We start from the raw sequence: 25,544 nt of genomic DNA on the forward strand, positions 1-25,544 counted from the left end.
ATTTTTCCATTTAATAACTGTGATTGCTGCAAGAATATGTAAAACTTGTATTTCAAGCAGGAAAAGCACTTTCCTACCACATTAGTGATGTCATGATTGATCCACAGCCAATACAGCACCTCTCATGCTTGTTGTTTGCACTTCTCAATTCCTAAATGATTCTTGTGGATCTTCCATAGCATTTCTTTTCAGAGGCTCATTGGAATAAAAACCTTATTTCCCTTGAAAAATTACCCCATCTATCACAATAAGTTCATGTCTGCATTTCCAATAGTCTCTTATACTTGGAGAGCAACTGCTTATTTCTTCAGGCCACCCTTTAATTATCACTTCTTTAAGGATCCCCAATGATTCATCTTTCTCCATTACCTTTCTTATTTGTTGCAGTTTCCTGTTAGCTACGGGAATAGACTTCATAATCAGATCTACATAGGCTTGCATCTCTGTCTCTAAAGTCTTCTCTAGTTTTGTGAGAGCCCCTGCTCTGGAAAGAATATCTGCAATGAATATGAATTTACCGGGTGTGTAGGTCACAACCAAATCATACTTTTGCAACTTTATCATCATTCTTTGAATCCTTAAGATACAGTTGTTTAGCAGTTTCCTAAATAACGCTATCAGGGGCTTGTGGTCTCTTTCAACTTCCACTGTCTGGCCATAAATATACTGTTTGAATCTCCCAGGCAAACAATATTCCTAAAAGCTCTTTCTCAATCTGTGTGTATCTGGTTTCTGCCTCAGTCAGTGATTTGGATGCATATGCCACTGGCTGACAACAATCTTCATTCTTCTGTAAAATCACTGCACCTAAACAAGACGGTGAAGCATCTCCTAAGATTATAATAGGCCTTCCTGGTACATAAAACTTCAACACTAGCTCTAATAGTTGCTGTTTTAAACCCTCCCATGATTTCTCCTGTTCTGTACCCCAATACCATTCATTTTTATTCTCTAGCAGCTTTTTGAAAGCTGCTGCTTTGGTAGATAGATTAGATATGAATTTTCCAAGGTAATTAACCATTACCAGGAATTGTTGAACATCAGTCTTGGACTGGGGACATGGCATCATTTAAAGGGCAAAATATTCCTCTTATCAGGTTTTACACCTTCATTGGAAATAATGTCCACAACAAAAGTCAGTTCTGTAACCCCTAACACACATTTCTCCCTATTTAGTTTGATGTTTGCAGCTTTAGTTGCACACAGGACTTCCCAAGGTCTATGACCATGCTCCTCTTTCATTGAGCCCCAGATGATGATGTCATCTATTGAGGTGTCAACACCATTAATATGTTCATGCATCATACGTATGGTTTTGCGGTACACTTCTGGTGCTGAAGCTATGCCAAAGGGTAAGCATAAGTGTGACGTTCCCCTGTGGTGTTATCTGGATTGGTGATCTGCTAGGCCACTCCAATCCTTGACTCTGGGAGCCAGCCTTACCCTGCTCGGCTGTGAAAACCCCCACTCCCTGGCTGTTCACGCACAGCCTCTGGCATGTAAGCTGCTCCCAGCTACTTACAAGCGAATGACACTAGCCAATATCTCCGGTCCCAGACACAACCCTAGAACCTCCATCTTGCAGTGTCCAGTTATGCCTGCTGGACGCTGCAAGCTAATATGAGTTCATCAATTTAACAAAGAAATTTATATGTACCAGGCTTGTTATCCCAAGGAGAGCCTCTGACCTGCTTCAAATCAAACACACTGCGTCAGGGAGAATAAACAAACAGATTTATTAACTATAAAGATAGATTTTAAGTGATTATAAGTCAAAGCATAACAAGTCAGAGTGGTTACCAAAATAAAATAAAATAAAATATAAGCATGCAGTCTAAACTCTCAACCCTATTAGACTGGGCAGCAACTAGATTAAGCAGTTTTTCTCACCTCACTGGATATTGCAGTCCTTAATATACAGGTTTGTTCCTTAAACCCAGGCCAATCTCCTGTGTTGGAGTCTTTTCTTCTCAGTGTCCTGGTTGCTTGCAGCAGAGGTGGGGGCAGGAGAAGGGCCCAGTATGTGTCCACTCTGCCTGTTTTATACTCTCAGTCCATGTGCTTGTAGAACACAAGTCCAGGCATGTCTGGGGGGCATTGCTTAGTCTCTCCAAGCAAGGTTGAGCAATTCCCCTGGTGTGGCCTCATTCAGGTGAGTCATCGCATTGTAGCTCCCTTGCTGGACAATGGCTGTTGATGGGTTGACACCCAGATGTTGGTTACTTTCCTTGCTATTGCCTCTGGGGAGCTAATATGTGGCTGATTCCCCAATTTACAGCATGTTTTTGTGACCACCATAGAACACAATTCTCATACTTTCATATGCATTAATGATATACATATATGGATAGAGAAATGACTTTCAGCAGATCATGACCTTTCCCCTGATACCTTACAAGGCATGCTTTATATGTAAGATCACGATTATTTGAAAATGAGGAATATGGGGGTTACAGTACGCTCCCCCAAGGCACAGAATGTCACAGTAAGAATCTGTGTCTTCCAAATGGGGTATTAAACTTTGAGCTTTCTTCAGCTAATTTTAGCTGCCAAAAGCCTGAGGATGCATCCAATTTACTGAAATAGCGAGCATTTGCAAATTGAGCCATAATTTCTTCTCTGGCTGGTAGTTTGAAATATTCTCTTTTTTTATAGCCGTTTTGAGTTCTCTGGTATCTAAGCATATGCATAGCTGGCCGTTACTTTTCTCCATAATGACTAGGGAGCTTACCCATTCTGTTGGTTCCTCAGTTTTTTGTATTACTTCTGAAACTCAACACTCATAGATCTCAGGTGATTTACAGAGGAAGGTAGGTATCATTATCCCATTTTACAGATGTGGAAACAAGGGCACAGGGAGGTGAAACACAACTTACCGAAGGGACAGTGGCAAAGCTGGGAATAGAGACCAGGCCCACTAAGCACCGGAGCATATAGGCTCAATTTACCTCAGAGGGCGAAGACTGGATGACACCAAACTCAGAACCTGGTAGGGGCTGCTTGTCCTGTTTCCTCCGAGGAGCCTCCACAGCTGGGAAATTGTAAGATACATCTTATTTTTTTCCCAGCATGACAATGGAGCCTCATAACCATCTTGATGCAGTTCTGCATCTTGCCTCTCTTGATGCACTTATCCATCATCAATCCCTTATCTTTCCATTTCCACATATGGGGTGAGATACTTGCTCCAGCCCCTTTATGCTGTGTAAAAGGGCGGGAGCAGTATAAAAGGGTTCTAAAAGCCCTAATTCTGGCTATGAGAGGAATCCTCCAACATCAGCACTGAGGAAGACAGCCATCCTCACTTTGCAAGCCTTGGTGTAGGGGGTGTAACAGGGGCAGGGCTGGGAGTGGAAGGGGCATGCCAAAGGCATGACTGCATCAAGCAGTGCTGTGGCTCATAGGGTAGGCTCAGGAGGATGCTGTAATTTAGGCTCCCAGAGCTGCCTAAGTTAGGGTGAGGGCTTCTCCAGCCCTTGGAGCACCTCGGGATCTGAAGGGCACAAAGGTAGCTAAAAGCCACCATAGACTCCCCCCTCCTCCTGAGCTGCAAGTTTGGTGCTGCACCTTTTAGAAGTGCCAGCTAGAATCTTGCCCACGACTTCTAATATGCTGTGAAATGAGTTTTGTTGTCTCGGTCCAGTTTCCTGTGGAGAAGAGCCCAATCCACAAAGAACACTACCACAGTTGGCACTCCTTGACTAGCTCAGCAGAGACGTCACGGGCATAATGAGGCCATGGAATCTGGACTGTTCTTGCATCTATGGCGGTGATTCCTCCAGGCAGGATGAGGCACTATTGTACCTTTAAAGACATAACCCTACACTGGGGGAACATGAAACACAATGCTGCAGCTGGAGTTCTGCAGTGTGCACTCCCCCACAAGCTTTGCCACTTTACTGGTTAGCGTAGGGGTGTGTCAAACCCTGACTCCACTTCTTCACACTACTTCCTTCCTCCTTTGGGGTGGGTAGGAACCCTAGCAGTTCTTGCAAAGAAAGCAGTTGCTTTCAAGGACTGTTGCTTGCCCTCTGCAGCTAACCCCTTGTGTCACCTTTCAGGGGCTAGGCACAATCTAGCCTTTTAGTTTTATTCTAGCTCTGCAAGGGGCAAAGCAGTCTGGTTTGGGCTTTGAATTTGAACACCTCATTAGGCAGGTTTAGGTTTACAAACCATAACCAAAACCTGAGGCTGTTCAGATAAAGTTTGGAGTAAAGGGATGATTGGACAAAAGGTTCTGTTTTTGTCCTACCTCTGTTAAGAATCCATTACTTGTCTCCTGCATATGAAGAGACGAGACACCTGTGGAGTGCATGCTCTATTTTCAATTACCCCCAAAAACCAATATCAAAGTGCTAGAAGGAACAAGATGATGGTCATGCCATCACACATACACTGCAGACTGTGTTATTTATACTCTCCCAAACCCTTCCTTTTCATATAAAGCCATAAACAGAAAGTTCTATTATTTTGGAAAGGGGAAAAAATGTCTTTGAATTTCAAATCCCAGTGTTACAGCTAAACAGCCTCGGCCAAGTGTTATGAATCTGGTCAGTTCATGATTTCCTGTTTTAGTAGTACATAAATTCTGCTCTAACAGAGATGTGAGGCAATCTCTCAGCCTTCAAGTATCTTTCTAGGGATCCATTATCATCTCTGTCTCCAAATAATCCTCTTCTTTCCTTGTGCACATTTGGAAGATGCCATGCATCACCAATCAGAGGCAATTACATCTGTCTGATATCAATGTTCTCATGCAAAACCTGAGTTCAACATATTGGAATAATCTTACTACACAAAACAATTACAAATCCAGATGATTAGCCTGTTAGTCATGCCAGATTATTTCAGAATTCATGCATAAAACATTACAGTACATCCAGATTGAAATCTGAAATTGATGTAGCTGATAGGAAAGTGCATTCTACCCAGATACACATGGAATGTTCAGCAGCAGGCAAGCACCCCAGTGAGGCTAATTGCTACCCTTTCCCATCTCTTTTCTGGTGATTTAGATGATGCTTTCAAGGGGAATTGGTTACAAAAGAAGATTGGCAGTATGGAATGCAGGAGGTTTCCTCTGTTTAGTCTTAAAAGAGAGATAGCAAGGGTGGGCACTGTAAAATTTCCCTACCCATGTAGTGCTTCTAGGTCATGGAGTCATTTGCACCTTAGTCTCTCTGTTGATGTTGGCAAGAAGGCCACCAGATAAGACCAGTTTCAAGGAGATAGTGTGTCAACTATCTATATTGTCTGGAAGTGTATTATGACTATGTACAGCCAACTACATGTAAGGTTGGCAATACAACACGTAAGGGGATATCTGCCCACATGTGTCTGAGGTGTGTAAAACATCAAAAAGGGAAAGGCTTTATTTAGGGTGTTTCCAACAGGTACAAATAGGAGTATGGAGATTAAATTAAGGCAAGGAAAACGATGAAGGGTGAATATTGGGAATGACTTCCAGAGAGTGAAATCTATTATATCAGCTCTTCTCAAATTCTGGTAGGTGTACTGCTGGTGGTACATGGGCTACAATCATATTGCACGCAGGCTGGTTTACACTATATTCCAGGGATTGGCAACCTTTGGCACGCGGCCCATCAGGAAAATCTGCTGGCGGGCCAGGACAGTTTGTTTACCTGCAGCGTCCACAGGTTCGGCCGATCGCAGCTCCCACTTGCCGCAGTTCATCATTCCAGGCTAATGGGGGCTGCGGGAAGCGATGCAGGCCAAGGGATGTGCTGGCCACCGCTTCCCGCAGCCCCCATTGGCCTGGAATGGTGAACCGCTGCTAGTGTGCCAAAGGTTACAGATCCCTGCTATATTATCAGCCATTATAACTGCAAGAATTGAAATTACGGGGGTGGTATGCCTAGGTTATGAGTTTTAGATGTTGCACACTAGGTCTTAAAGTCTGAGAATTGCCAAGAAAAGTAAAGGAGACCCCATTATTAGAGACAAATAGGCAATTGCAGATTCCACTAAGGTCAATGGGAGCTGTGATTACTAAGCACCTCTGAAAATCAGGTTGGAAAAAGCACTAGCAAATATAGTGTAAGTAACAATCTCGCACTAGCAGAGTAACAGACTAGATATGATAGGTTTTTCCCATCTCTACAATATATGGTCATGAATGAACATGTTCACTTGATTTTCTGGTTTTCTGAATTGGCCTGTGGTCAACCCACTTGACAACAATCTCTAGTCCCTCATCTATCAAAGAGCTTGCTTGAAAAAGCAAAGAAACCACGAGCAGAATGGATAATCGCAACACTCATAACATCTAGGTTATATCAAAGACAATTTCCCCTCACATTTATGTCATGTTTTAAGGCAACTGGCTAATCAGCTTATTAAAATGGGAACTTCGGTGAGTCACTGGAATCCTTTATTGAATCTTGGGTGTTGATAACCAACACTGGCAGTAATTCACCGGTTTCATACACAGCTGTCTGCCTTGTCAGGGAAAGGGTTCTTAGATTTTGAAAATGTTGCAGATTTTTTCCTGTGCACTGACTGATTACAGTCTACATATTGTAGTGCTGAATGCAAGAAAGGAACCAGCTAGAAGAAAAACCTCTCTTTTTGCTATGTTAGTGTAGTGTAAAACCTGGAGATTTCATCCTATTAATTATCAGAGGGGTAGCCATGTTAGACTCCTTGCTGTTTTTGTGGATACAGACTGGTGGCACCTTAAAGACTAACAGATTTATTTGGGCTTAAGCTTTCATGGGTAAAAAACCCACTTCTTCGTGCATCAGAAGAAGTGGGTTTTTTACCCACGAAAGTTTATGCCCAAATAAATCTGTTAATCTTTAAGTTGCCACCAGACTCCTCATCCCATTAATGTGGAAATCATGGCATCTAGAAATGGTGTTAGTGCCGAATACTTATTTTAACTCCATGGAGGCAGCATTTCCTCTGTGGGTAACAATAACTGTGTATCTTGTTGAGTCCCTACTTTGCAGTTCCCTAGACAGTGGTTTGCACAGAACAATGACTTCTCTTTCTGGAAAGAGACACTGGATTCATTGTGTGTGTAATGTTCTTGGTGCCTGATCTAAAACCATTGCCATCAATAAGAGTTTTGCCACTGACTTCAGTGGGAGCAGGATCCAGCCCATAATCTCTTATTTACTAGAACATCTTGCTGCTGCTATCCACAGGGTAAATTTTCATAGTCAAAGTAGGTGGATTTATGAAAACATAGAAGCCATCCTATATATAGACAGAGACACATATTTAGTACAGACACCAATCACCACACATTTTTGTTTACTTAGTATTTGAAAAAATGTTCATCAGAGTTAATCTGAAATTGTTTGTGTGTTCAGGTAATGTGAGAAAAATTTGCTTGACTGACACCAGATGAGATTCTAGTATTGGCTTCTTACCCTTGCTTGTGTGTTTTCTTCTGTTTATCCTTTTACTTTTGCTGTCTCTCTCTCTCCTTTTGCTTCAGTGACTAAAGAGAGGACAGAAAAAATTCAGTCAGTATAGTATATAATATAATTGATGTCCAAATTAACTACTATGCAATTTTTAGATATCTGCGCAGCCATTTAGTTCTACACTGTTGCTGTCAAAATAAAGCCCCTAATGTAAACATAATTCATGCAATCAGGAATGAACATGAGAAAGGCACTATTTAACTGCTCTAAAGCATATGCATGTCATTGAATGTCAAGATGAAGTGAAAAGGAAAGTGAAGGTGACTGTTTACCCCTCCTGCTGGCTGCACAGTAGGCTTGATTTCATTCTTCTCAAAGCATCCCAACTGTCAAGTCTAGCCTTGCATCTTTGCAGTGATGGGGATTAAACAGCTTCCCTTAGCAGCTTGTTTTATTGTCCGATTACACTTAGAGGTTTATGTTTTACAGTATTTAATCAAACTATCCCTTTCTTTAGCTTAAAATTATACCTTCTTGCTCTATTCCTGTTACCTAGTGAATGCTACTGCCACTTCTTTCCACATTACAACGACCATCTTCTCCCTGTGTAACACTTTGCTATGTATGTTCTGGTAACCTGTTACCATTGGTCTTCAATTGTCATTTTCCTAAGCTAAATTCTACGGGTAGTCACACATGTGCCAATCCAGAGTAACTCCTGTGACTAGCCTAAGTTCAGATTCTGACCCAACATCTTGTAACCTCTTCTAACAGGTTATTTTTTTCATGAGATATCTCACAGTGAGCTTCACAACCCACCCACCATCACCACACACACATACCAGGACAAGTGGGTAGAATAGCTGTGTGAATCCAGCACACTTTGAAGTCAATGAGAGTTTTGTCTGAGTTTACAGATCTGAAGACGGGAGGCCAAAACCAAACTAACAGAAAACAAACAAACAGTCCCCTTTAAGAAGGCGTCCAAATCAACCCCAGCCAACAGAGTTCCTAGTTCTCTAATTGTTCTAGGAGGCAGACAGGTTTTCTCCCTTTCCCTTAAGCATCAGGTCAGGGAAGGAGCAGCTTAATCTAGTTCATAAGGTCCCTGCCTCAGAGCCTTGAGTCAAACCAATCAAATTATAATCAGAAAACAGTTTTTAAGACTCAGGCCAGACTAGTGTCCTAGGGCCTGCAACCCATAGCAGCCAGCATGGCCTCTAGTCCCTTCTTGCTCAGCTTCCTTTTCCAGACAGGGGCTGGGTGCACCTTCATTGCACCCAGGCTGTTTTGGCCATAAGATGTCCCTTAAAGGGGTAATATGGTCCACCACAGTAAGTAAACTGCAGCATCAGGCCCTTTACCAATTAGTGCAAGTTTACTGAGGTTTCACAGGCATGAAAGAGGTGCAAAGGTGATATCTAATTCCTATGGGCTAGATTGTCCCCTGGTCTTATTCATACAAAGAAGTGAGGAAGAGTCAGTCTTCCCACATCTCCTCTTTGGCCAAATAGGGTCCAGGAGTGGTGCACAGTGTCAGGTCATCGTCTCTACAGGCTCCCTCCTACAAACCAGTGGAGAGACTGAAGGGCAAGAAAAGGTGATGAGCCTTCATTGTGTCCCTCCCAATGCCTGACTGGCAAATGGAGCAGGGTCAGTGGAAATGGGGAAGTGAGCTGCCCTCTTTTGAGAGATACAGTAAGTTACTTCTTTCCAGGAGAAAAGAGGAACAGGGAAGGAAATATCACTCAGACTCAGTTTCTTCACAGGGCTCCTTTTGAGATCCAGCAGCTACAAACAACCCCTTGCTCAACAACCCCTTTTGGTCTAGCCCTATATATGCAGCATAGAATCATAGAATATCAGGGTTGGAAGGGACCTCAGGAGGTCATCTAGTCCAACCCCCTCTCAAAAGCAGGACCAATCCCCAATTAAATCATCCCACCCAGGGCTTTGTCAAGCCCTGACCTTAAAAACTTCTAAGGAAGGAGATTCTACCACCTCTCTAGGTAACGCATTCCAGTGTTTCACCACCCTCCTAGTGAAAAAGTTTTTCCTAATATCCAATCTAAACCTCCCCCACTGCAACTTGAGACCATTACTCCTTGTCCTGTCCTCTTCTACCACTGAGAATAGTCTAGAACCATCCTCTCTGGAACCACCTCTCAGGTAGTTGAAAGCAGCTATCAAATCCCCCCTCATTCTTCTCTTCCGTAGACTAAACAATCCCAGTTCCCTCAGCCTCTCCTCATAAGTCATGTGTTCCAGACCCCTAATCATTTTTGTTGCCCTTCGCTGGACTCTCTCCAATTTATCCACATCCCAAAACTGGACACAGTACTCCAGATGAGGCCTCACCAATGTCGAATAGAGGGGGACGATCACGTCCCTTGATCTGCTCGCTATGCCCCTACTTATACATTCCAAAATGCCATTGGCCTTCTTGGCAACAAGGGCACACTGCTGACTCATATCCAGCTTCTCGTCCACTGTCACCCCTAGGTCCTTTTCCGCAGAACTGCTGCCTAGCCATTCGGTCCCTAGTCTGTAGCTGTGCATTGGGTTCTTCCGTCCTAAGTGCAGGACCCTGCACTTATCCTTATTGAACCTCATCAGATTTCTTTTGGCCCAATCCTCCAATTTGTCTAGGTCCCTCTGTATACTATCCCTGCCCTCCAGCGTATCTACCACTCCTCCCAGTTTAGTATCATCCGCAAATTTGCTGAGAGTGCAATCCACACCATCCTCCAGATCATTTATGAAGATATTGAACAAAACCGGCCCCAGGACCGACCCCGGGGCACTCCACTTGACACCGGCTGCCAACTAGACATGGAGCCATTGATCACTACCCGTTGAGCCCGACAATCTAGCCAACTTTCTACCCACCTTATAGTGCATTCATCCAGCCCATACTTCTTTAACTTGCTGACAAGAATACTGTGGGAGACCGTGTCAAAAGCTTTGCTAAAGTCAAGAAACAATACATCTACTGCTTTCCCTTCATCCACAGAACCAGTAATCTCATCATAGAAGGCGATTAGATTAGTCAGGCATGACCTTCCCTTGGTGAATCCATGCTGGCTGTTCCTGATCACTTTCCTCTCATGCAAGTGCTTCAGGATTGATTCTTTGAGGACCTGCTCCATGATTTTTCCAGGGACTGAGGTGAGGCTGACTGGCCTGTAGTTCCCAGGATCCTCCTTCTTCCCTTTTTTAAAGATTGGCACTACATTAGCCTTTTTCCAGTCATCCGGGACTTCCCCCGTTCGCCACAGCAAAGGCTGTGGCTCTTTGCTTTGGCTCTATATTACCTGAAAGATGTTGAGCTATCTCAACTGCAGCATGTTACCCTAGGCCACGTAGTAAAAATATTCATTATTCTATAGCTGCCCTCCGTTGCAGCTAAACAGGCAGCTGCACTGATGATGCATTGCAAAGGGAGAAGCAGCACTAGAAGAGTTAAGTCTCTTATGTTAACACAGAATTTATCAGAGCAATTATCCCATTTACCATTTACAAGAAAAGCATAAATCATAACCATGAACTGGATCATTATCAGTATGTCAGAAAGCAGCCTTGTGCCTGTACATGCTAATAGTTTTCCAGAGAAAGGCTGTTGCCTTCCCTGTAGTATACAGAATTATCTATCAGTGCAGTCCAGCATGGATGTTCTGAAATTCTTACTCCTATTTTCCCAAGGTCAGTACTGCTTGTTATGCTTTTATTAGCTGGATTTAGACAATAAACTGAAAGTGGAAGGTTTCATTCCTTGCCATTACTGGATTTGCATGCAAACAATTTCTGAATAGATCCTGCTTCTGGCAGACAGGGTGGTACATTACTGACCAATGGGTGTGTCTTTGTACCTCTTTGGGGTGTGTTATGTTGATTCCTCTTATGAAATGTTATGTTGATATCTGGGGTGTTAAGTACACAGGAATCTATTTACTGAACAAGATTAGACAGCTGGTATGTATCTGGCAGGGACCAACATCTGATACTTCAGTGGAAGGAGAATCGCCCACCCCACAAGCAACTCTTCCATTGCACAATGTTATACAACAGCAAGAAATCTTTCTTGTCCCGTGAACTGAATTTATAATTTGCCAGGACATGTGAAATGTGAGAAATACAGCATAGGTGATGCCATGTTTTACATTCCCACATCTCTCTCTCAAGTATAGTTTCCTGAAGCTGATACTGAGATAGACAGAGAGTCCCTACCTCACACTGAACGTAATATCTTACTTCACAAGTATCCCATTGAAATCAATGGACTGACTTGCTGTATAAGGTGCTACTCAGCATGAGTGAAGCTATCACACTCTGGTCTGCCATATTGACCTGTTACAATACAATGGGTTAGCAATATTGTTAAGCATATTGATATCTAAACAACCAGAACTCAGAAGAGGTTGTTACAGCATCTACACATCTGTAATTGCCTGGTGGAAGATGCTATTCTGTATGCGTGCTGTACAGCTCAGAAGGAATGCCATAGCAATGAGTGTCACTAAACTGTTATATGTAGATATCTAGCTGTGATTCTCATGGTGAAGGTTTAAACAACACATCTTCCATGAGGATTAGTATCTCAGCCCTTTTTGGGTATAGTAAATTTACAGGGATTATCATTGTAGTCTCTTTAAACTATAACCGATTCTCACTTTTCTATTTTATTATATAGAATTATTTTCTTTTACATTCTGCACTAGTAAAGATGAAGTTAAACCTTTATGAAAGAGGACACATATAACCAAAGAACTAGATAGCTCAGGGTGTGGATAATGGGTTATGAAGCTATCAACCAGTTCCAATTTGGGGCCAGCTGATTGTGAAAATCATTATCATTTCATAATGCATGTGAAATAGTTTTACAGTTTGGGATTGAAGGAGTAGAGTGACTGAATTGCCCATTTAGCCCTAAGGGTTAGACCTGTTAGCAGGATAGGAAAATTGTTGCTCCTGCTAGGTGTTCCTTCCTGTGCATGTGGCCTTAAACTAAAGAAGGAAAAGATGAAAAATAAACGTTAGTCTTTTTAAAAGGTAACCTGTATCTTTTATAGATAATATGCTGTAAGTATAGCTGGCCAGAGAACAATTCTGTTTCATGATAAATTGTGAGATTTTGAATTTTGTTTTATATTGGCATGGAAACAAAACCTTTCAAATGTTTTTGCAAAGTAGAATTGTATTGAAACATCAGTTTTCAGATCCAAAAGGCCAGGTTTTCAGTTTATATCTCTCTCTCTGACCAGAGAGTCCACCCTGGATCTCAGAAACCTTCCCCTCAAAAATTTCATTGGAATGGACATGTTTCCAACAAAACAGCATATTTTGATGAAAAAAGTTTCATCAAAATGTTCCAACCAGCTCTAGCTACACGTTTTTACAATTGCAAGTACACTATTGTGCTTTGAGCTCACGTGCATTTTCAAGTACTTGGCTTTAATCTTTGTGAAAAGCTCATGAGTCTGTTTTCACTGTATGCTTTTTAAAGCACTCTGGCATCGTGATGGATCTATGTCATTTAAATGATAGTATGTGCAAAAGCCAAAAGGGATTATGGAGGAAGAAATGGAGACTCAGTCATTTGGACCTACCTTTGGATTTGTTTGTGCTAAACAAGCCCATCTCACCTATTTGATTAATATTTTTTGTTTACTTTCTCACTAACATAGGTGATAAAAATAGATCAATGCTTTTAAACTAAACTAATTGGAGCTGTGATTAGCACTTGAAGCTGGTGGGAATTATAGTACATCAGGCAGTACCTACACCCTCAGGAGGTCATCCACTGCAAATACCAGCTGCTCTGTTGGAGGCTAGAAAGAAGCTTTTCCTAGCTATGCCTCCACTTACAGTAGTATCTGTGCACCTCACAATCTTTAGTGCGTTCATCTTCACAACACCACTGAGGCAGGGAAGTTCTACCATCCCCAATTGCAGATGGGGAACTAAGGCATAGAGAAGCTAAGTGACTTGCCCAAGGTCACAAAGTATGTAGCAGAGCAGGAACTTCACTCTAGGTCTTCCACATTCTAGGCTAGAGCCTAACTATTGGCCCATCCTTCCTTTCCTTTCCCTGTGGGCCTGGTATTTAAAAAAACCAACCAACTAACCAACCATCTAATGCAGAGTGTCTCACCACAGCTGGTCAGCAAATGTGTAAAAGATATCCGTAAAAGCAAAATAAAAGTTTTCATCTTTATCAAAAGCATTTCTTCAGAAATTTTTATTTTTAGTGAAAAGCTACAAAAATCCTGGGTATTGGTTTTGGCAACTGAAAAATTTCAGCTGGATACCAACCAGGAATTTTGTCTTTGGGTTTTCAGGTTCACAACAAAACCCTGAAAAATGTTGTAAAAAAATAGATGTATTTTACAGACATTTGTTTTAAAAATATTTTTCAATCAAAAAATGTTTAAAATAAAATCAGACCAGCTCTAATCCTCACATCTGCCTCTGCCAGTGAGAGTTGTTGGCAAGAGGATATTGGACTAGATGAACCACAGGTCTGACATGGATTAGCAATTCCTATCTCACTTATCAGCACAGACATTCTCAGGGTGACTGGTGAAAGTTGCAAGGCACTGCTGTAGCATGTCCACTCAAAGGGACTGTAGTAGAGTAGTCAGCTCACAAGGCCCCCAGCAGCTCCACATGCTTCCCCTCACCTCAGCTTCCCTTCTTGGATCCCCAAAAACTACACACTGGCTTTTTCAGTCCAATAACAGCAGCATCTGATTTACTCCATGGGGCCGGACGAGTTGCCTCCGAGAGTGCTGAAGGAATTGGCGGCTGTGATTGCAGAGCCATTGGCCATTATCTTTGAAAACTCGTGGCGAACCGGGGAAGTCCCGGATGACTGGAAAAAGGCTAATGTAGTGCCAATCTTTAAAAAAGGGAAGAAGGAGGATCCTGGGAACTACAGGCCAGTCAGCCTTACCTCAGTCCCTGGAAAAATCATGGAGCAGGTCCTCAAAGAATCAATCCTGATGCACTTGCATGAGAGGAAAGTGATCAGGAACAGCCAGCATGGATTCACCAAGGGAAGGTCATGCCTGACTAATCTAATCGCCTTCTATGATGAGATTACTGGTTCTGTGGATGAAGGGAAAGCAGTGGATGTATTGTTTCTTGACTTTAGCAAAGCTTTTGACACAGTCTCCCACAGTATTCTTGTCAGCAAGTTAAGGAAGTATGGGCTGGATGAATGCACTATAAGGTGGGTAGAAAGCTGGCTAGATTGTCGAGCTCAACGGGTAGTGATCAATGGCTCCATGTCTAGTTGGCAGCCGGTATCAAGTGGAGTGCCCCAAGGGTCGGTCCTGGGGCCGGTTTTGTTCAATATCTTCATAAATGATCTGGAGGATGGTGTGGATTGCACTCTCAGCAAATTTGCGGATGATACTAAACTGGGAGGAGTGGTAGATACGCTGGAGGGGAGGGATAGGATACAGAAGGACCTAGACAAATTGGAGGATTGGGCCAAAAGAAATCTGATGAGGTTCAATAAGGATAAGTGCAGGGTCCTGCACTTAGGATGGAAGAATCCAATGCACAGCTACAGACTAGGGACCGAATGGCTAGGCAGCAGTTCTGCGGAAAAGGACCTAGGGGTGACAGTGGACGAGAAGCTGGATATGAGTCAGCAGTGTGCCCTTGTTGCCAAGAAGGCCAATGGCATTTTGGGATGTATAAGTAGGGGCATAGCGAGCAGATCGAGGGACATGATCGTTCCCCTCTATTCGACATTGGTGAGGCCTCATCTGGAGTACTGTGTCCAGTTTTGGGCCCTACACTACAAGAAGGATGTGGATAAATTGGAGATAGTCCAGCGAAGGGCAACAAAAATGATTAGGGGTCTAGAACACATGACTTATGAGGAGAGGCTGAGGGAGCTGGGATTGTTTAGCCTGCAGAAGAGAAGAATGAGGGGGGATTTGATAGCTGCTTTCAACTACCTGAAAGGGGGTTCCAAAGAGGATGGCTCTAGACTGTTCTCAATGGTAGCAGATGACAGAACGAGGAGTAATGGTCTCAAGTTGCAGTGGGGGAGGTTTAGATTGGATATTAGGAAAAACTTTTTCACTAAGAGGGTGGTGAAACACTGGAATGCGTTACCTAGGGAGGTGGTAGAATCTCCTTCCTTAGAGGTTTTTAAGGTCAGGCTTGACAAAGCCCTGGCTGGGATGATTTAACTGGGAATTGGTCCTGCTTCGAGCAGGGGGTTGGACTAGATGACCTTCAGGGGTCCCTTCCAACCCTGAGATTCTATGATTCTATGATTCTATACTCGCTTAAAGTTCAACACTGAATATAAAAATCTTCCTTCCAGCCTTTAGCTAGGTATAGGCCAAACTCCTTTGGTCTGGTCAGAGTCTTTCCTGTTTTAGCAGGCTACTCCTAGCTCAAGCAAGTTCCCTAGCCTCAGAATCTTACCAACAGGAACCCCTCTTTCTCATGCTCTACAATCTTACTAAAACCTCCTGGCCTTTACCTCTACTGTAGCCACCTTCTGCTCTTTATACAAAATTACCTGATTCCCCCTCAGGTGGGGCTCACTCTGCAATCAGGGTTGACTTGGCTCCAGGCTCTCTGGCCCTAGGCTTTCCATCCCCAGGGCAAGCCACCCTCTTACAGGGACATTTCCCCACTGCTGTAAGGAGAACGACACTGATAGACAGAACAGCGCAATACTTCCTGTACATGTTTCAGTGGCAAGGAAAAGGGGATCAGCCAGGGGCAGGAATCATATAATTTTCCACTGTTTAAAAACTGCCAGTATCTCTGGCACACAAAATATTCCCTGTGGAAGGCTGGACAAACCAGGCAGCAGTGATATAATAAAAATAAATAAAGAGAAGGATTTCAAACAGGACATTATTATATCTCTTGTTGCTGCCATTAGGCATCATGTCTCTTGAAAAACCACTTTTCTGTTTATTTCTCAGAGCGTGTACTCTTCAGTTCATTTTTCAGTAGCTACTGGAAGGAAGGAGTAGAGTGAGGAGTTTTTTTAGTGAACAGAAAGGACATCTTATTTATCTGGACTGATCAGAAATAACACAGCTCTGAAACCAGTTTGCAGACCACTTTGCTGCTCCCACTGAGGCCACTTCATTTATGATTTATTACAACAATCTGTAACCCACTAATCCCCCTTTATTGTCCTATGGCTGAGGGGTGCTAATGGACACTTCACCTTGAATGTTCTCTTAGAATATGTGTTAAATACTTAATCTAAACAATCTGGTCCACCTTGTATTTGGCTGTGACATGCTGAGTACCTTTCCCAGACCTGGAGAAGAGCTCTGTGTAGCTCAATGGCTTGTCTCTTTCAACAAGAAGTTATATACGATCATACTAAACCACAGAAATAGAGATTATATGCCACCTCCAGGCTGACATAATAAGAAGACTGGTAAGGATTTCTTAAATTAACAAATTCATTACTAGGGTTATATATTTTACCTCTCCATTAATTCCACTTGAATCAATATTTCCGTCAGAGAAATAAAATGTGTGTGTAAAGGAAACGTTAACACCTTGGCAACCCTATATACTTAGTATGAGCTAGACCATGGATGTCAGAGTTCTAAAAATACAAATACCCCAAACCAGATATTGCAAATACATTCAATATTTATCTGAGCCCAAAAAAACTGCAAAAAATCCCCAAAGACAGAGTATGTTTGCTAAAAAAACCCCAGGAATAAAGCAAATCATTATAGAATGTACGTTCACCCAATGTGATATTTTGTCCGTGTGCTACCACTCCTACATTGAGTAGTACCTTTTTCAAGAGTAATCCATTGATTTCATTGGAACTTCTTTGAAAGTAAAGGTGGGACAATCAAGCACTTAATTAACACCCTTTGATTATTTTAAAAATGTTTAAGTAACTTATGTTTGTTTACCTTTCCTTTGTGTCTTTGTGAACGTCCCATGATCATCCTGGCTGCTAACAATGAGAAATAAATGGTATTTTAGTTATGAAATGGGCTGATTTATGTTCTGTCTGTGTAAAATACTGGTTTACTATTTTTCTATTTGAGATTTTTAATTTTTTAAATATTAAAATATTATTTTAAAATTAGCTGCTGCACCAGAGAACAATGGGGGATTGCCAGCTTTAGAGACCAAACCCCTCCATGGGCTTAATCTGCAGTAAGGGAGATTTAGGTTAGAGATTAGGAAAAAGATTTTAACTAGAAGGGTAGTTAAGCTCTGGAATGGGCTTCTAAGGGAGGCTGTGGAGTCCTTATCATTGTAAGCTTTTAAAAACAAGTTGGACAAACACCTTTCAGGGATGGTCTAGATTTATCTGGTCCTGCCACAATGCAGGGGCTGGATCTGATGACTTCTTGAGATTCATGGCTTGGGGCTCTCCAAAAGGGACAAGAAATGCCAGATGTGACACACCTTGGAGGCTCACCAGCCCACTGCCTTTGGAGCACCGCCACCAAAAGCTCTCAAGATGTGAGACCCCGCCCATGCTCCACCTCCACTCTGCGCCGAGGCCCCACTCCTACTTGGCCTCTTCCCCTGTGGCCCCGCCTACATGGCATCTTTTCCCACCCCAGCTCCACCTCTTCTTCCTAAGGCCCTGCCCTCGCTTTGCCTCTTTCCACCCTCCCTCCGCTGCTTCCCCCAAGGCCCCTCCCTCCTGCCACTTGCTCCTCTCCTCCTTGGGGGAGGGGACAGAGAGGAGCGAATGGTGGGCAGGGGGGGCCTCAGGGTAGAGGCGGAGCAGGGGCAGGAAGAGGCAAAGTGGGGGCACGGCCTTGGGGGGAAGAGGCCGAGTGGGATCATGGCCTTGGGGCGGAGCAGGGGCAGGGCCACAGTACGGGTGCTGGTGGCCCCCTCCACATCTAGGGAGCTTGTACCCAGCCTCCCCAAATGCAAGAGTCTAGCACTGCCTAAGCCTACATTTTATGATCCTATGATTTATACACAGCTTATACAGCACAGTTAATGGCAGTGCAAGTGTTATAATCAAACTGCAGTGACTTTGTCATGTTTAACATTGACTGAATTTGATTTGGTTGCATACAGATGAAAGTCTCTATATCCCATTTCCCGCTGCTCAGCTCAGCTCAGCCCTATTACATATCGAGGGAGAGAGAAAACTTCTGCAAGGAAGGCTGGGTGCACTGCCAATGAATGAATAGAATTACTCCTTGCTGTACCAAGTAATTCAATTGCATGTAAAAGGCGCAGAAATTCACTGTAGTGAAGAAACTGCAAATGTTTCCTCCTAAAACTTGTCTCTTTCTTCTCACAGAGAATTCAGGTGAAATCTACAGTGAACAGCTAACTGAGTTAACTTAGTCTTTCATCATAGATTTCAGTGGAATCCTTCATGATATGAGGGTGGAGGGAGAAGATAACAATTAAGAAGCTTTTCACCCTGTGTAGAAAATGAGTTCTTTTTTAAAAGATAAAAGCAATAGAGTAAATCCAAACAAATAATCATTTGCACACGTATAAGATGCTCCAGGCTAACTTTTATTTAATTATAGAGGACCCATAACAGATTTACCTCTCTGTTGTACAATAAAATTGTATAAATATATGAAAAATCTGCCATCAGAACTGACTCAAATGTTCTACCATTCACAGAAGCTACACTGTGCTTTAGAAAATGTTAAGCAACATGCCTTTGCACTTGCACTTAAAGGCAACATCCTTGAGAAGTAGGAATATTATTTACAGAAGGGTATCTGAGGCACAATGAGTGATTTGCCCAAGGTCACAAAAAAAGTCTCTGGCAGAGCAGGGAACTAAAGCAGGGTCTCCAAATACCAGCCCAGCACCAAACCAGGACCATGTCTCAGTGTGCTGCAGTGTTTTTTCTATTACAAGGAAAGAACCAGAAGAAGTCAAGATCTGGCATATGGCTCTAAAAGCAGAATTTTCCTCTAAAAATGTCTGTCAACAATTGCCAATGGATGCAAGATTTTCAGCCACTTTGTCAGCTCCCAGGCTGCAAGTACACATTTAATGACAGTTATGTTGACATGAAAATGCAGAACCTGTTTTGGAACACTCAGGCTGTGTTAATGTACTACTTGAGAAAGGACATTCCTGTGGCTTATTTTTATTAATCTGATATGTTTTTGTTCGTTATATAGAAGAACATAGTCTGAATTTTTATGAGGTAGTTCACGTCGGGTTAGCAATGAAAACTTTTTAAAATTAATACAGTACTAGAGAACCTGGCTATAAACTGATTGAAAGGGTTAGCAGGAAAATGTCACCAAAATATAATTCCCCAGTGTCAGTTTCTGTCCTTCTTCTCAGAATAGAGAAGAGGTGTCTCCTTTCATTGTCTGGCAAATTTTGCAGTTATGTAGATCACTGTGGATTATGTCAGAAATAAAACACATATTCCCATCATGCTTCAGATACCTCTGAACAAAAGGGCGCCTACCAGTGATGATGAATTGGTGGGGAGTAGGCTAGGCATTTCAATACTATAGTATTAAGCCTCAGGTAAATGGCATGTGTTTAACAATGCAACAGTATATTAAACAGTTTAATCACACGCTCAGAAGTAGTTAGAGTTCTTTTCCAAGGTAATTTTGTCTCTCCTAATTTATACTCCATGGCTGTGAATTCCTTCACCCCTGTGGGAGGCGCAACTGCATGTAGGAAGAGGAGCTTCTGGTATGGCCTTCTTAATCAGTGACTTGATTCTTCATGCTTGCTGTCCGGTGAGTGGGTGTTTCAGTCTCCGTGGTCCGTTCAATACTTGGCTACTCTCTTGAGAACCAGTTGCATTGTGATGTGGAGACAATTGTTGCTCTTTGAGTTGTGCACAGAGATCCACTGGAGACTAGCATAAGGCATTTTATCTCCCTTTGCCCATAGACTGAGACAGCTGCCTTTGTAGCACTCCTGGCCTCTTCTGGGCTTAAGGAATAGTATCTATCAGTGGGGATTTTTAAAATAATATTTTTATATATTTCAGTGTGTTACAGTTCTTTTTGTCAACCTGTGCTGCTCTTAAACTGAACTTATTGTCTGTCATCTGAGCCTGGGGAGTTACCCTGTCCTACATGTGGAGGTAACAGTTCCCTCTAGGTGTACTGGCTAAAGCAGTGTGTGTGTGTGTGTGTGTGTGTACACAAGGGCTAAATCCTTCAGTATACATTCAGTGTCTAGATCATGAAATGGATGAGCATGTGGATTAGAACATAAGAATGGACATACTGGGCCAAACCAAGGGTTCGTTTAGACCAATATCCTAACAGTGACTGATGTCAGATGCTTCAGAGGGAATGAACAGAAATGAGCAATTTATCAAGTGATCCATCCCCTGTCATCCAGTCCCAGCTTCCAGCAGTCAGAGGTTTAGAGACACCCAGAGCCTGGGGTTGCATCCCTGACCATCTTGGCTAATTGCCACTGATGGACCTATCTCCATGAACTTCTCTAATTCTTCTTTAAGCCCAGTTATACTTTTGGTCTTCACAACATCCTCTGGCAATGAGTTCCACAGGTTGGCTGCGTTAGAAATTGTTGATTAGAAATAGTCAAATCATTCATTACAAATGATATTCATTGTGAATATTGTCCTATTTCTTTCTGCAAATTGTTCACAAGCCAATCCCAGTTTTTGCAAATGTATATGTTATTTGCAAGTATTTGCTATGAGCGAGGCTGAGACCACCAATTCATTTTAAATAGACAACTCAAAGAGCTATCATACTGCAATTATCTTTGGTCACTACTGCTAACTGAGCCTAGAAGAGAGACTTTATAGCAGGGGTGGCCAGCCTCTGGTTACGGAGCCACATGCAGCTCTTCAGAAGGGAATATGCGGCTCCTTGTCTAGGCACCGACTCCGGGGCTGGAGCTACAGGCGCCAACTTTCCAATGTGCCGGGGGATGCTCACCGCTCAACCCCTGGCTCTGCCACAGGCCCTGCCCCTTCCCGCCCCCTCCTGCCCCCTTTCCTGAGCCTGCCATGCCCTTGCTCCTCCCCCCCCCATCCCCAGAGCCTCCTGCACACCACAAAACAGCTGATCAGGAGGGAGGGGGAGGCACCAGTGGGAGGGAGGCGCTGGGAGCGGCGGGTGGGCTGATGGGGGGCTGCTGACATATTACTGGGGCTCTTTGGCAATGTACATTGATAAATTCTGGCTCCTTCTCAGGCTAAGGTTGGCCACCCCTGCTCTATAGCCTAGGAACAATCTCCATAGCCAATCAGGTCCTGTATACAAAAGGATAACCCTTCTTTGTCATTTCCCCTTATTTTTTATTTCTTTTCTTGTGTATTTATTTCTTTTAAAATAATTATAAAAGGTATATAATATTCACTGTATCCTGACAAAATTTGTAGCAACAGTTTAACGTAGCACTATGCTGGAAATCACAGTTTGAGTCTCAAAATAAAAACATCATTCTCAGCTAATCAGGGTTTGGGACTAACATGGAGGTAACATGTACGTTCAGCACATTTATCTAGCCATTTGCTGACTACACATTTCCCACTTACGGTCTGAGTATAATTTACCGTAAGCCATAGTTGATCTAATGAAAATCCAAGCCATAACATGTACCAGACAGTTCCATTGTAAATCAGGCTGATCTCTGGTCTTCAAGTCCTTTCTTCTTTTAAGAAGTCTGTTTGTTACATACCTTTTCAAATGGAGGTTAAAGAATAAACAATTCCAGTTACTAGGATAGGACAAATCAGTTCAGATGGACTGAGCACTTGCCAGAATCTTTGCCCAAATCTCACATCAAAACCAATAAATTTTTTGTGGTTTGAAAAAGTTTAGTTAACTTTTTCTTTTTAAATATATATTAACCACCTTTGCACTATCTGGCTTTGGCTGGGATTGAAAGGAAAAAAAGGTGTGGGAAAAACTATTCCTGTAACATGTCTTATCAAAGCCAAACCCAGAAGTTTTGGGTTTGTTCAAGATTTCCACCCAAGTGGCTCAATAAAAGAAGTTTGGATAAGCATCTACACTTTGGAATGTTCATTTGAACTAAGCCAAATCCCTATTCTACCCACAGACAAGGTGAAGCATGGGCCATAGCAGTGCATGCTTCCCTACATTTCCTCCCTTTTGTATTTCAGCCCTTATATGGAGACACCACTTTACAGGTGAGACAACAGTTCTGTCTCCATAGATCATTTTATTCTTGGTCTGTGTTGAGACTGCCAATAAACTTGCAAGTTCTGGTGACTTTCTATTATGGATGCTAATTCATAGGGGACTGGAATAAAATGACATTTCACATAGATCTCCAAAGAGACTTCAGGTGGAAATAATTTCTGGTCACTCCTGATCTAGATTGGATTGAATCAGTGACCTACAGATAGAAAGCTCTGTACTGCATTACTAATTTTCCAAGCCATCCATTGCACGAGTTCACACTGGTTGATATTCATTGTGTGTTTGGTGATCAGCAAAGGCTTCTGCTCATACTTTTACTGTAGCATATTTTTCTTTAGTTATTTCAAAAATGATCCAACTCAACATTGCCACTTTTAAAATCTTTAGCTGGAATCTAGTTGTTGCATTTGGATGTAGCATCAATGTGCCATAATATCCTCCCCAACAAAACAAGGATAGTTCCACAAAAATGCAAGAGGTAATGATCCTAACATATAGGCATTCTCTTTTGCAGTGTTCTTGTCATCTAATAACTATAACAACTTATTTAAGGTTTCAGAGTAGCAGCTGTGTTAGTCTGTATTCGCAAAAAGAAAAGGAGGACTAGTGGCACCTTATAGACTAACCAATTTATTTGAGCATAAGCTTTCGTGAGCTACAGCTCACTTCATCGGATTGTCTCTTAGCTGTTAATCGATTGGTTGATTTTTTTAATTAAGGGTCAAGCCAGCTGAACTCATTCAACTCTTTTTGGGTTCACAGTTTTCCTTGTGTACCATTAAGTTGTCAAAAACAAATAAACTATTTTTCTGTGGGCTGTAGCAATCAGATCAGCTGGCTGCTATGAGCTCCAACCTTCAAGCAGATGCTTCTCTGTGTGTCCTCCGTCCACTAGGTCCTCAGCCAAGGGCAGAAACCAGAACACAGACTATAATAGTTAGGTATTAAGGAAAGTAATTCACCCAAGGGAATCATACAATAAACCTATTTGTGACTAGTTATGCTGTGTAAACAGTTAAGCTATTTTGCAGTATTGTGTCTTATCTCCTATTTATATAGAGAGAAATTACTTCAGTAAAAATGAGAAACCCACATAGACAATTGCTGCCATAACTAGTCCATACAGCTAATTGCTGTTACAGCACAGTTCCCTTGACAGCATTCTTAATGCTCAGAACCTCCCCATCTATGACAGAGAAGGGGAGTCATGCAGGAGGTTGTGGTGAAGCACATTTCATCAGCACTGAGGTTGGCCCAACCACATCTAACTGCTCTGTGGCTTCTTATTGTAGTGTGTATACTCCCGCTTAGTGCACTCATCCTTACATAGCTGACTGATGGGAGGATTTCAAGTCAAGATTTTCAAGGAAACACAGGAAGGTTTTACCTCTCTGCACCACTTACCATTAGGCCCAAAACTGAGGGCAGAAACCAGCGCCCTCCTGGAGTTCTGTTTGCGTCAACACCAGGAAATAGGGCTCTGGCTGGAAATGTCAGTATCCCTCCCTCATTACAGAGTTGGGAGCATCCTCTCTGTGGCATTTCCAAACCCTGCCCTCCTTGGAGAGAGCAACACTGAGCTTAGGGATTTGAATTCAATTCTCCCAATACAGACTTTTCCACCGCTTTGTTGACACAAGAGCAGGGTGCAGAGAAACAGAGCAACTGCTGGAGCTATTTATATTTTAATGAAGACAGACTGTACAGTATATTTTTTTGTATTGTCTTTATCAAATTGAAATCTGATGGGTCTGGTATATTTGTAAGAGTCTTGTGTGCATTGTTATGCTGTTTGGTTTTGATCAAACGTGATATTGTACTTGATGTTCTTTAGCTACGTCAAACCCTGCTTCATGATTAATACATGGCATTGATCCATACCACAAGTTGTGCAACTCTTTGCAGCGAAAATACTGCTGCTTCTTGGGAATTAAGATAATTAGTTCAATGTGAATTTAATTAAAGAGAGAAGGGCAGAGATTAAGGGAGAATAAAATTCACTACAGAATGGGGGTGAGTAAACTGATCTGGAAGAAGTAAGAACTCTTCATCCGTCCTAACCCTACACCTTCACCTGTTTCAAGAACAAATCTCTTTTTAGTTATGTTGTTACATCCCACCCCCCACTTTTAGTTTCCAATAACTACAAAACAAAGAAGTGCAAAAACAGAGTGAGAAAAGTTCTTAATATAGCAATTCCAGTCATAACTGGGAGTGGAAGTGGCAAAAATCTCACAAAGAATCCTCTCTGAGCATTTTCAGTCCAGTTTTGCAGAGTCAAGAGTTTTGGATAGTTCAAACCAACGCAAACTTTGGAATGTTTGGCTTACTGGGTCAAATTCATGGTTGGTGTAACTCTACTGAAGTAAATGGAGCTACACCAGGGATTAGTTTGGCCCACTATGCTTAGAAGCACAGAAGCAACATTTGAGATCAGACACAGCTGCCAATGGAAGCTCCTCTGGGAGTTAAATATATTGTTTTTATGCCTTCCCCTTGTCTGGGAACTGGGTGAGGTGTGGGGACCTGAAGGTCCGATGTTAGCTGGGAGTGACGGCTGGGGTAACTAAATGGGTCAAACATTCAGGGTTTCTGGCAGAAGTCTGCCCTTGCAGGTGAGCATTGTCAACATTGTGGAAGAGCCTTCATCACCAGACTTCATGCCCTCACATTGAGGAAATGGGACTCCCTATCCCATCAGACACCAGAACTTTTTCCTGCCTCACCAGTGATAGTCTTACACTGTCAAAAACACTATTTGTGTTTGCCAGCCAGTCAGGTGAGAGCCCTCTGCAGGGGAGGGACCAAAACAGAGAAAACTAATCCTGCCCAGAGGAGTAATACTGAGCTTGGGCAGGATTTGGAGAGGTCTATTCAAGGACTGACTTTTGGGCACAATGGGATCTGGAAAGGCATTGTAGAGCTTGTCCTCCTGGACACGTTATCTGTTGGTAGTATGCTAAGGCAATATCCACCTCCCTCAACATACTACAATATCTACAGCCTA

At 42.5% G+C, this 25,544-nt stretch overlaps 1 protein-coding gene across 1 annotated transcript in view; it reads right to left on the minus strand.

Annotated features, from left to right (window-relative positions):
* Nucleotides 1–1,806: 1,806 nt before the first annotated feature.
* APIP (APAF1 interacting protein) overlaps nt 1,807–25,544 on the minus strand; it is a 94,591-nt gene continuing 70,853 nt past the window's right edge. The window contains exons 8-9 of the transcript XR_014711977.1: nt 7,398–7,468; nt 1,807–3,031 (exon numbers count right to left, since the gene is read on the minus strand). The gene's annotated coding sequence lies outside the window, so the exon portion shown is untranslated. The remainder of the gene's footprint in view (nt 3,032–7,397; nt 7,469–25,544) is intronic.

Source organism: Lepidochelys olivacea (genome assembly GCF_965140295.1).
Source record: "Lepidochelys olivacea isolate rLepOli2 genome assembly, chromosome: 6".
Classification (NCBI taxonomy): domain Eukaryota; kingdom Metazoa; phylum Chordata; order Testudines; family Cheloniidae; genus Lepidochelys; species Lepidochelys olivacea.